Source organism: Pelophylax lessonae (genome assembly GCF_965119305.1).
Source record: "Pelophylax lessonae genome assembly, chromosome: 1".
NCBI lineage: Eukaryota > Metazoa > Chordata > Amphibia > Anura > Ranidae > Pelophylax > Pelophylax lessonae.
In genome coordinates, this window is record NC_138768.1 from 878,198,194 (window position 1) to 878,211,697 (window position 13,504).

The following is a 13,504-nucleotide window of genomic DNA, read 5'->3' on the forward strand; positions in this document are numbered from 1 at the left end:
AATTCCAACTCTTTCACTATTTCTTTTTCCCACTTTTTATCTCCAAAAATCTCCTCATTTATTTTCCAAGCATCCATCCTAGGCCGCTCTTTCGCCATTTTTATTTTTACCATAATGGGGGTATGGTCCGACCAAGTCTTGATCCCAATCTCTGCCTCGCTTACCCTTTCGATCCACCTATGTTCGATTAGTATATAATCCAATCTTGAGTATGTTCCATGTACACTTGAGTAACATGTATAATCTCTATCTTTCGGATGGAGAATTCTCCAAATATCTGCCAGTTGATTTGTAAATAATTTTTCCTTTATTTTCTTTGCCTGTACTTTATTTATCCGTAGGGTTTTTGATGTGGTATCTACTTTAGGGTCAAGGCAGAGATTGAGGTCCCCTGCCAGTATGACTCCTCCTTTTTTAAACTCCATTAATTTTCCCAGTACTTTACCTAGGAAGTCTACTTGTCTCTCATTAGGGCTATATATATTTACTAGGGTCAAATCTTCATCTCCTATTTTTCCTCTTAGAAAGAGGTATCTTCCCTCTGGGTCTACCATTGTCGACTCGAGAGCATATCCAAGGCCCCTAGAGATGCCAATGGCTACTCCCTTGGACTTCCTCCCGGGTGAGTCCGCGTAATACCAGGTAGGATGGCTCTTAGAATATAATCTAATATTAGATGCATGAGATAAATGAGTCTCCTGTAAGAATGTCAGATCTGCTTTCAAATAACTAATTTCTTTTAAAATTTTTTTCCTTTTTTCTGGAGAGTTTAAACCTCGGACATTGTAACATAATATGTTAACTATAACCATTGTTTCTTAATCTTCATTACTGTCTTTCTCTATCATCTCTTCAACTCTAAGGTGGCCATAAAAACTGTTCAACCAACACCAGGGATCCCTAAGAGATGGCATTAATCCCTCTGATTTTTCTTGTCTTATGAGTTCTCTTAATTCTTGTATTTTCTTATAGGAGACGTTTTGATCTATTGACTTCTTTTTCCCTCTTTCTTCCCCTTTCCTCTTCCCACCCCTACCCTCCCCTCCCCCAACTATTCCCGGTCCCTCCATCAGGGTTGTCGATTCTCCTTCCTCCCTTTCCAATCGACTTGTGGCCGAGGTCGAGCTCTGCTAGTGGTCACCGTTCCCTCCCATCTTTCCTACCGTAGGGTCTAATGACGGCCCGCTGATCTCCATAGGGCCACCCGTTTTTTATTCTTACTTGCTCCTCCTCCCCTCCTCCCCTTCTCCCGCCAGCCCTCCCCCCCCTCCCCCAATCCCCCCAGTCCCCCCAGTCCTTTTTCATCCTTTTGTTTTCATCTTTTTCTTCTGTTTCCACTGATTCAATTCTCCTTCATCAACTTCTTCCTCTGGGCACTCCTGGTCTGTCCAGCCTGGAATATCTATGAGAGGGATTTTTACTGCTTCACAAAAGTCTTTGGTTTCCTCTGGGTATCTAAGGAGTACTGTCCTCCCATCTGTTCTCACTCCTAGGCCTGCAGGGAAGTTCCAAAAGTATTGTATATCTTTTTTCTTTAATATTTCTACCATTGGTCTAAGAATGCGTTTTCTGTTAATTGTATCTTTTGCCAGGTCTGGGAAAATCTGAATGTCCTCCCCGTCATATTTTAATTCCGGTCTACTTCTCATTTTCTCCCAGATCTGGGCCCTTGTCTCGTATTTATGGAATCTTGCAATCACATCTCTTGTTTTCTCTTTTGGTAGATTGGTTGGTTTACGCAACCTATGAATTCTCTCAAACTCAATTTTATCTGTGGTCGCCTTTCCCAGCAGAGGGTTAAATAACTTCTCCAGGGTTTCTTCTAATTTTTCTGTTGGCCCTTTCTCTGGTAATCCTCTTATTCTCAGATTTTTTCTTCGATTTCTATTCTCCTGATCTTCGATTTTGTATAACATATTTCTCTGCTCCATTTTCATTTTTCTCATTTGTTCTTTTAGATTTTTTAGTTCTTTTCCTTGGGACTCCACCTTCTCTTCTGTTTCTTCTACTCTGCCCAGAATATGCCCAAAGTCGACGTGTAAGGTAGCCATCTCGGCTTTGATGGATCTTTCAAGGCTGGCAAACATTTCCCGCATTTCTGATTTTGATGGTGGATAATCTTTTTCATTGAATTCATCTTCTCTATTCATGTCTCCATCCTCTATTGTTATACTGCTTTCTCTTGACACTTGTAGGCTTTCTTCTCCACTTACTCCTATATGCTTTTGATTCTTAATTTTCTTGGTTCCCTCTGTATTTTTGTTTGGGTCTAACAACCGGTTGATCCTCTGGCTGTGTGTTTTGACCTTTTCCCTCAGGTGTCATGTATTTTTTAATTGTTCCTGGGCTTACTGTAGTTTTTGGAGGTTTCCCTGCTACTTCTTTTGCCGGTTTACCTCTCATTGTGGATTCGGCTCTGGGGAATAAGCCCTCAGTATAGCTTCCTCTTATGTCTCAGTATGAACTAAATATCATATATATCATTCAGTGATTCAGGTAAGAGAGGTCCCACACTTTTTGCACGACAGTCTCACTAGTTTTTAAGCTATAGACTCACGCATGATAATATAGCTGTGCTACCAGGGGAAGCTGTTGTTGAAATCAAACATATGAAGATTTTGGTGGTTTACCCTCTCACTTAAGTACTCAGATTCCCGCACATTTCTCAATGCGCGTAAGTAAGATCTGAGGGGTTTCCGCACTCACCTAAGTGAGTAGAGTCTCGCACTTGCTATACACTCATGAAAGATAATCTAGCAGTACTTCCAAGGAGGGCTGATATTGAAATCCTGTGCAATAAGTCCTGGGGGGTTTCCCCTCTACCATAAGTAAGCAGTGTCCCGCACAATTTTCAGAACCATCCCTCTGAATCATTAAACTGTAAACTCATAGATGAAAATTTACAGATGCTTTCACAAAGGGCTGGGAATGAGATCAGGTGTAATGCAATTCTATAGGGGTTTCCCCTCATACTTTGGTAAACAGATTCCCGCACATTTTTTCTCAACAGTCTCGTTGACTCTTAAGCTATATACTCCTGGGTGATAATTTAACAGTGCTTCAAGGAAGGCTGATTTTAGGATCCAACGCAGGGGAGTTCTAGGAGATTTCCCCTCTCGCTTAAATAAGCATAGTCCCGCACTTTTTTCAGATTAGACCCTCTGTTCTATTAAACTGCATACTCATAGATGATAATAAGACAGTGCTTTTTAAGAAGAGCTGATGTTGAGAAATAAACGTACAACCTCTCTGGGGGGTTTCCCTCGCACTCAAGCAAGCAGGGTCCCACACCACTTTTCCATCACAGTCATATTAGCTCTTAAGTTATATAAGTAGGCAGAGTCCCACACATTTTTTCCAAACAGTCCCGACAATTCTTAAGCTATACACTCATGAAAGATAATCCAGCAGTACTTTCAAGGAGGGCTGATATTGAGATCATGTGAAATAGAATCCTGGGGGGTTTCCCCTCTACCATAAGTAAGCAGCGTCCCACACAATTTTCAGAACCATCCCTCTGACTCATTAACCTATAAACTCATAGATGAAAATATACTGATACTTTCACGAAGGACTAGGAATGAGATCAAATGTAGTGCAATTCTATAGGGGTTTCCCCTCATACTTTGGTAAACAGAGTCCCGCACATTTTCTCTCAACAGTCTCATTGACTCTTTAAGCTATATACTCCTGGGTGATAATTTAACAGTGCTTGAAGGAAGGTTGATTTTATGATCCAACGCAGGGGGGTTCTAGGGGATTTCCCCTCTCGCTTAAGTAAGCATAGTCCCGCACTTTTTTCAGATTAGTCCCTCTGTTCTATTAAGCTGCATACTCATAGATGATAATAAGACAGTGTTTTTTAAGAAGAGCTGATGTTGAGAAATAAACGTACAACCTCTCTGGGGGTTTCCCTCGCACTCAAGCAAGCAGGGTCCCACACCATTTTTCCATCAGTCACATTAGCTCTTAATTTATCCACTCCAAAATGATGATAATATTTTTAAGAAAGACTGTTTTGATATCATTCATATGAAAATTCTGGGGGGTTTCCCCTCTCACCAGTCCCCTTCGGCTAATCTGTGGCGTTCCTTGTAGAGTGGTATGGTGGGGATAATTACGATATCCAATGTTGCTGGGTCTCTCCAGACTGGATCCCTCCAGCACTGGCCCCTCGACGGTGTTCACTCCAATCAGACCTTCTCTCCTGATCCTGGACGCCGGCTCTCCCAGCTTCTCAGCAGCTCCTGCACTCGGCGGCCACCTCTCCAATACACAGCCGATTCCAGTCTCCCGGAGGGACCCAGGGTGCTCGTTCTCCCTCCTCCAAGCCTCAGGGGGGGTCGGCAACCAGGACCGGGTCGGGGCCTCCGGGTAGCGGGGTGGGGGGGGGCGGCGGGATCCAGCTAGGCAGGCATCGAGGCTAGGTGAGAGAGCATTCCCTCACATCTCTCTGGGCGGTGGCTCAGAGACTCAGCAGGCCGTCGGGATCAGCTCCATTAGCAGGCTCCTCCCTCCATCAGCCCCCCATTCCACAATTTAGCGAAACGTTTACAGACCCATTGATTTTCAATTCCAGGCACTCGCGGGATAAAGAAGTAAGTGTCGGCCAGTACAGGCCCCAAAAATTAGCCAACAGGCTTTCACCTGACAGCAAAGAACTTTGTATTCTGTGGCTGGCGTTACATTAGGCATTCACAGGATAAATGTCGGCCATTAAAGGCCCCAAAAATTAGGCTTTCAATGGACATAAAAGGCCTTTTATGCCGCTGTATTTAGCTAAGACAGGGACCATGAATCGTTATGGGTGGTGGCGGATATTTGTGGCCTGTCATGAGGAATTATAATCAAACATGGTCTACTGGTCACATGAGGATGAAAAGGATAGCAGTGCTATCCAACGGTGCATAGTCTACAACAGGGCTCAAAATTTGAAGTCCTGAGCTACTAGCCAGGCTTTAAGAGTTACTCGCCACCCGTTTCCCCACCCAACCCCTAGCCCCAAATTCTGCCCCTAAACAGGAGGAAAAGTGATACCTTCTTATCCGCGGCCCTGACCCTTCTGTGATGCAGTTTCACACTCGCCTTCACTGAAATACTGCTTGCCAAGTGGGAATTTTGAGGGCTGGTCTACAATATACCTCAGTCAAGCTTGATTGAAAACGTTGGAGAGTTTATTAAAAAACATAGTGTGAATAAAACATATAAAGAATGTATTCCAAACCAGATCTGCTGGCATTGCTGAGAGGTCACAGGATGACTGAGCCGCTGGGTGAGCCGGAACTGTGTGGGTGTTCACATCAGGGGACCAGGCAGGAGAGAGAGAGAGATCTATTGTTCCAAGAATAGACTGGACCCGCCGGTAAGAGTGGCGTGGCTTCCTCCCACCCAATATTGTGGCTGCTCACACCGGAGCAATGTAGCCCGTGCCGAGGAGCCGCCAACGGAAGTGACGTCAGCAATCGTCGGGACCTGGCTGGAAAACATCAGGGTTGCCGTGACGACATGTTTCGGCAACCAGGACATTTAAAGGTGGAGGAGGGGGCGGGCACCCAGTGTCTTGATATCATCATTAACCCCTCAACATCCACTCTAAGACAATTACATAAAGGAAGACGAATAGAACCAATTGCTACTGCATTGAACAGTTGGTAAGAATAATGGTGGGCATATACATTAAATATTAATAAAAACCAAAATAATGAGAATGAAAAATGTGAAAAGAAATAATGAAAAAATACCAAAGATTGTAAAGAATTATAAAAATATAAAAACGAATAATGAAAATAACAATGATGAAAATAATAATCAATAAATATAAAAAAAAAAAAAAAATATAAAAATTTTTTATATCCAATACACGAAAGGTTCAAATGCACAGAAAATGCACAAACTAATTAGACTATTGTATGTACCTCCAACTCCTCATTCAAGCTCCCAGGGGCAAGGACCCAAATTTAAATATCCAAAAGGTCTCCCTCTTGCATAAGAGGGAGAATCTCTCATTGTTAGTCAAGGTGCCTTTAGGGATAGATTATATAGCCATTACCTCAAGCGCCTTAAGGTCTTTTTTGTGAACTTGTAGGAAGTGGCGGGGGACGCTATGTTTATCACACCCTTTGTGGATTAACCTACGGTGTTCACCTATCCGGGTTCGCATAGTTCTTATGATCTGTCCTACATACAATAAATTGCTGGGGCACTTCAAAACGTACACCACATTCTCAGTGGAGCACGTGATGAACTGCTTAATCTGATAGTCCTTGCCAGACCCATCGCTAATGGTGGTACGTTCATGTTTTATTAATTGATATGTTAAACAGCCACTCTTCCTACATTGAAACATCCCTGTTTGATTGTCAAAAATTTTTCTAATATCCGATACGGGTCCAGTTGTTGTACTCTTAAGCTTGCTTGGTGCTAGAATATTTTTTACCGTTCTAACCCTATGAATGGTGATCTGAGGTGTAGGCGGTAAAAGGGGAGCCAATCTTTGATCTAATTTAAGAATGTCGAAGTGTTTCCGTTTTACCGATTTTAAAGAGAATTGGTCATTGAAGGTTGTGACGAACCTAACGCCATTGGTGTTCTTATTTGACGCTACAGATCCCATGGTACAGCTGGAAACAATCTGTTCGTCAAATGCCTTAATCAACTCAGATGGCTACCCCTTTCTCTAGGAGTATTATGTACTCATAGAATATATATAAATAATAAGGTATTTGTTGCCACTCTCCTTATATAATTAAAATAATTAATCAATATCAAATAAAGTGCCTATAGTGAAAAATTGTTGTTACAATAATAATATATACCCATCCAATCTCTGATGGGTATTGAATAACTAATAAAGTGCCAATGGTAGTGCTACAGTGGGTACGGAAAGTATTCAGACCCCCTTAAATTTTTCACTCTTTGTTATATTGCAGCCATTTGCTAAAATCATTTAAGTTCATTCTTCTTCCTCATGAATGTACACATAGCACCCCATACTGACAGAAAAACACAGAATTGTTGACATTGTTGCAGATTTATTAAAAAAGAAAAACTGAAATATCACATGGTCCTAAGTATTCAGACCCTTTGGTCAGTATTTAGTAGAAGCCCCCTTTTGATCTAATACAGCCATGAGTCTTTTTGGGAAAGATGCAACAAGTCTTTCACACCTGGATTTGGGGATCCTCTGCCATTCCTCCTTGCAGATCCTCTCCAGTTCTGTCAGGTTGGATGGTAAACGTTGGTGGACAGCCATTTTTAGGTCTCTCCAGAGATGCTCAATTGGGTTTAAGTCAGGGCTCTGGCTGGGCCATTCAAGAACAGTCACGGTGTTGTTGTGAAGCCACTCCTTCGTTATTTTATGTGCTCAGAGTCATTGTCTTGTTGAAGGTAAACCTTTGGCCCAGTCTGAGGTCCAGAGCACTCTGGAGAAGGTTTTTGTCCAGGATATCCCTGTACTTGGCCGCATTCATCTTTCCCTCGATTGCAACCAGTCGTCCTGTCCCTGCAGCTGAAAAACACCCCCGCAGCATGATGCTGCCACCACCATGCTTCACTGTTGGGACTGTATTGGACAGGTGATGAGCAGTGCCTGGTTTTCTCCACACATACCGCTTAGAATTAAGGCCAAAAAATTCTATTTTGGTCTCATCAGACCAGAGAATCTTATTTCTCACCATCTTGGAGTCCTTCAGGTGTTTTTTAGCAAACTTTCATGTGTCTTACACTGAGGAGAGGCTTCCGTCGGGCCACTCTGCCATAAAGCCCCGACTGGTGGAGGGCTGCAGTGATGGTTGACTTTCTACAACTTTCTCCCATCTCCTGACTGCATCTCTGGAGCTCAGCCACAGTGATCTTTGGGTTCTTCTTTACCTCTCTCACCAAGGCTCTTCTCCCCCGATAGCTCAGTTTGGCCAGACGGCCAGCTCTAGGAAGGGTTCTGGTCGTCCCAAACGTCTTCCATTTGAGGATTATGGAGGCCAATGTGCTCTTAGGAACCTTAAGTGCAGCAGAAATCTTTTTGTAACCTTGGCCACATCTGTGCCTTGCCACAATTCTGTCTCTGAGCTCTTCAGGCAGTTCCTTTGACCTCATGATTTTCATTTGCTCTGACATGCATTGTGATCTGGAAGGCCTTATATAGACAGGTGTGTGGCTTTCCTAATCAAGTCCAATCAGTATAATCAAACACAGCTGGACTCAAATGAAGGTGTAGAACCATCTCAAGGATGATCAGAAGAAATTGAAAGCACCTGAGTTAAATATATGAGTGTCACAGCAAAGGGTCTGAATACTTAGGACCATGTGATATTTCAGTTTTTCTTTTTTAATAAATCTGCAACAATGTCAACAATTCTGTGTTTTTCTGTCAGTATGGGGTGCTATGTGTACATTCATGAGGAAGAAGAATGAACTTAAATGATTTTAGCAAATGGCTGCAATATAACAAAGAGTGAAAAATTTAAGGGGGTCTGAATACTTTCCGTACCCACTGTATGTAAATGAATAAATATACAACATAAAATGACAAGTGCCAGTGCAAAACGTCCTTGAACTCCTCCTTCCTATATGCAATAGTCTTTAAAGCAGTTCATAGCAAAGTTCATAAAGTGATCGGTGTGCACTGTGCCGAAAATAAATCACATTGGTGTGTTCACACGGTGTTCAGTGCTGCAGACTGTGCTCCCCACTTTCCTCCCTACTCACCAGAAGTAGGTGGGATATGAGCCTTCTAAACCTCCACCGATAATAGCAACACCTCCTCCAGGGTTGGGGCTCACTCCAGTGTGTCCTCCTAACAATCCCGATATTCCAGGGCTATGCCTCCTCACCTCCTCATATCAGCCATATAAAAGAGAGCAATCTCCCATAGTGTAATATATCAACACAATTTTATTGCAGCAGATAAAATATTACACTCTCAATTTCCTTTGTTTTAAAATCGCCTATTGCCTGGTGCAGTGGACGCTGTGACCATCCTGCGCTCCAACCACCGGAACTGGAAGTGACGTCATACGAACAGCTCAAAGCTTGACCGGTTTCACCACACCCACGTGGCGTCTTCTGAAGCAAGAGAGCTGTGCGTCTATCTCGCTTAAATAGAACTATATCTGGCTTGCTCCTCCTAACTAGTTGGAGGGTTTAACATTCAGCGTTCAACCGGAAGTATACTGTCCGCCATCTTACTATCCATGGAACGTATATGATGCGGTGATATTATTCCTGTATAATCTATAATCTATAATGTATAATCTATACATTATTCCAAATACATATATCTCATTCCATTCCTATTATATTACAATGTATTCTTGCTGCACTTAATATTTCGTCCATTATAAACACAATGTATCCTCCTTTTACTAAAATAGATCAATATAATTTTCTTTCTAAAAATCATTCCATAAAATACATAATTAAAATACCTATAAATATTATATCATCAGTATTTGTGAAATGCCATCTATATGCACTAGAGGGCAGTAATAGCGTCTATACACTACAGTGCATATATATATATATATATATATATATATATATATATATATATATATATATATAATTATAAACTAAATAAATAACTCCACTAAAACGAAATACAATATGCATCTGAAATTAATGGGGGCTATATTGCATTTTAAATTCCGGATTATAAATTATATTCCATGATTATATCTAATATATTAATTTATTAATCTTTAAAATATCTTTAAAAGTATTATGACTATAATTTTACACCGGGACTAAAGTGTATTGGTGGCTCAAGTTTAATTTTAAGGATAAGCAAAATACAATATGCATCTAAAATTAATGGGGGCTATATTGCATTATAAATACCGGAATTATAAATTATATTCCATGATTATATCTAATATATTAATTTATTAATCGTTAAAATATCTTTTTTCTTTTAAGGTTTAAAAATCAGGTCAACATTTATTTTTTACTTATATTCAATGACCCCATGTTATAAAGAATAGTAGAGGACAGTCCTTCAAGTCATCAGAAAGGGGCTACATCTTCATGCACATTACAGAACAAAATTGCGAAGCAAGTCGGGCAAATTGATGAAGATGAAATCTTTGGGTTGACAGTTAACCTCAACCTAGCTGACAAGCACTGCTAGTCCAGTTAGGCAGACTCGTTGAAATGAAGGCAGGAGCATCCGCTAATGCCGCAGGAGCAGGAAAGGGATTTCATCTTGCTTGGAGTGTTCATGGCTTTCCATTTTGCTTGGAGTGTTCATGGCTTCTCACTTTGCTGTTCATTGCTTCCACCATCTGTTAATGCTGCAGAAGCAGAAAAGGGATTTCATCTTGCTTAGAGTGTTGATGGCTTCCCATTTTGCTTGGAGTGTTCATGACTTCCCACCTTGCTGATCATTGCTTCCAACTCTAATTTCCCAGCATTTGACCCTCACAGCACCGTGTTGTCATAGTTCAGCCTTGATGGTCATTTCACCATCAAACAAACATGGCGGCAGCAAGCCATGTGCTCACATCTGTAGGCCATAGGCCGTTAAAATATCTTTAAAAGTATTATGACTAATTATTATACACCGGGACTAAAGTGTATTGGTGGCTCAAGTTTAATTTAAGGATAAATTATCTAAATCACTAATTAAAACCAAAATCTAGACTATATTAAAAATCATTAATAATCATTAATAAAACACTTGATGTCCAATTCTACATTCAGGCCTATAGGCGCCATACATTTTAGTTGGTGGATCCATTTTATCTCATTCTGTGATATTGCACGCTTCATATTCTGGCCTCTCCAGTGTGCGTTAATTTTGTCAATTCCGCAAAAAGTTAATTTACTAGCAGAAAAAAGGGGGGGGGGATTTTTGGGACTTTAAATGAGGTGCATGTTGGGATTTGTCATGCATCTCCATCCCTATTCAATAAATTGAAAAAAAGAGAGAGGTTTGGGACTTTAAATGAAGGACATGAAAGGCTGTCAGGGAATTAATATAAAATGGCATTTATTGATACATACAGATGTAAACACATATGATATGAACATAATATTATTCATCAAAATGGTACAAAGTTATACAGATGTTCCCCAAATACAGTTGCATAAAGATCAACAGGGCTGATTCCAAAGAGTATTATAATGATGATGACATCAAAAATATACATATTTTTTCTCGGGGTAATGTAGTCTTATAACAAACATCGTTGCCTCAACGCGTTTCGTGGACCCAAATCGCCACTTCATCAGGAGTAGATGTATGTAAAAAAATCTATGAAAAGGAATGTAAGCAAAATGAGGATGATTGCAATTGAAAAGGGGAATTAGAGTAAAAAAGTGGAAGAAAAAGGGGGGATGAGCCCCAAAATAACTTCCAACCTTGCATAGCAGTTCACATGTTCGGCATTGAATCTGGAGAGCCATCAAATGCCTCCCACGGGAGCTGAGGACACACAGGCGGGCAGGCTGGATGAGACACGCCGCACACATGGTGAGTGTGGGCACAAGTGTTTTAAGTGAAGAATCATATGGTAGTCGTATACATATATCTGTAAAATAATATATGATATAGATAATATATCAAAAGGAGAAATATAATATATATTCTAATAAATAAATGTATACAGATAGAAACTACCGGAAGTGATGTGTAGTATATGGTGGATAGGAACAAAAAGAAAATACCATGGTGTTCATAAAGGAAGGTGATGGAAACAATAAATGAAAGAGCATGCATTAGCATGGGTACACAGTTGTAGTGAATCCACGGTGTGAATGAAGACCCATATTCAAGAGTGTGGTTGAAGACAGATCCTGTGGTTGAAGACAGATCCTAATTTACTAGGATCTGTATTATGGTGAATTCTAAAATGATTGGACAGGTTATGTTGTCTAAAGCCTTTAATATTCTTAACATGCTCTCTTAGTCTTACTTTTAATTGTCTAGTGGTGCGACTAACGTACTGGAGTCCACATTCGCACTCCAGCAAGTAGGTTACATGCGTGCTATGGCACGTGATGAACTGGGCAATCTCGTAACTCCATGCTGTGGTATTCTAAAATGTGTGGTCTCCTTATACAGGTGATACATCTACCACATTTAAAAAATCCAGTTAGGTCTAAGAACGTAACCTGTTTCTTTGGAGGGTTGGGAATACTTTTCACTAAGGTATCTTTTAAAATTGGTGGGCGTCTATAAATAAATTTGGGTCTTGCTGATAATATTTTCTTATATATAGGGTCTCTCAACAGTATAGGCCAGTGTGTTTTCCCTATTTTCTCCAATTCTCTGTATTTCTTGCTGTATTCCGTGCAGAATGCTATCTCAAACAAAAGGTTCTTTTCTTTTTTGTTTGGTTCTAAGAAGTTCTTCCCTGTCCATAGTGTACTTTTTCTAAATAGGGCCTCTTATATCCCTTCTCTGCAAATCTATCTAAAAAATGTTAGTCTGTTCCTTCTAATCAGTTTGCAAGTTGCAATTCCTCTTGATCCTCAGAAGTTGGCCCTTAAGGACTGCCGATATCCATTTCGGATGGTGTCCACTCCTAAGTAGGGATGCAACTATTCCTATCAGTTTCCTTGAAATATGTTTTAGTGAATAATTAATCGCCATTTTTAAAAATAACAAGATCCAAATAATTTATTTCCAACGTGCTAAAATTTGCAGTAAAAGATATGTCATATGCATTCCTATTAATAAATTCAATGAACTCTATCAAAGATTGTTCTGACCCTTCCCAAACAATAAAAATATCGTCAATGTACCCGCCTGTAGGCTACAAGGTTAGGGTGCTCTGTGTGGTAAATGCTTTCGTTCCCACTTGCTCATAAAGATGTTAGCGACTGTGGGAGCAAATTTGGCTCCCATAGCAACTCCTTTTATCTGATTGTAGAATTGTTTACCATGTCAGAAGTAATTGTTTTTCATTGCAGTTTCCAGTACTTCCAATATAAACGCAATCTGTTGCTTAGGGAGCTGCCTGTCTCTATTTTGAGCCCATTTAACTGAATCAATAGCATCTTTCCTGCTTAATGTTTGTAATACAGCGAATTCACATCAATGCTAGCCAAAATAGTGTTTTCTCAAACTTTCAGACCCTAATGTAATTAATATATATATAATAAATATAAAATATATAATAGATATTTATCTGCACGATTGCTACATTTTGCACTTCTGGTAGATGCCAAACTGCATCTCGTTGCTGTGTACCTGTACTATGCAATGACAATAAAGTTGTATGTATCTATCTATCTATCTATCTATCTATCTATCTATCTATCTATCTATCTATCTATCTATCTATCTATCTATCTATCTATCTATCTATCTATCTATCTATCTATCTATCTATCTATCTATCTAATAAGATGTCTACTATCTTTAAGATATGCTGGAAATTTTGGGCCAGTGGTTGTAGGAAATGATCTACATATTCCCCCACTCTTGCATAAATCGACTCTACCCCATTTATGATGGGTCTTCCCGGAGGCTTATTAAGGCTTTTATGAATCTTCGGATTGTGGT

The 13,504-nt window shown here is 40.2% G+C and overlaps 1 protein-coding gene across 1 annotated transcript in view; it reads right to left on the reverse strand.

The window, feature by feature from the left end:
* The window catches only part of LOC309550539 (uncharacterized protein), a gene marked incomplete at both ends in the record, with an annotated part of 1,004,737 nt that overhangs the window by 240,024 nt on the left and 751,209 nt on the right, over positions 1–13,504 (reverse strand). The window lies entirely within an intron of this gene.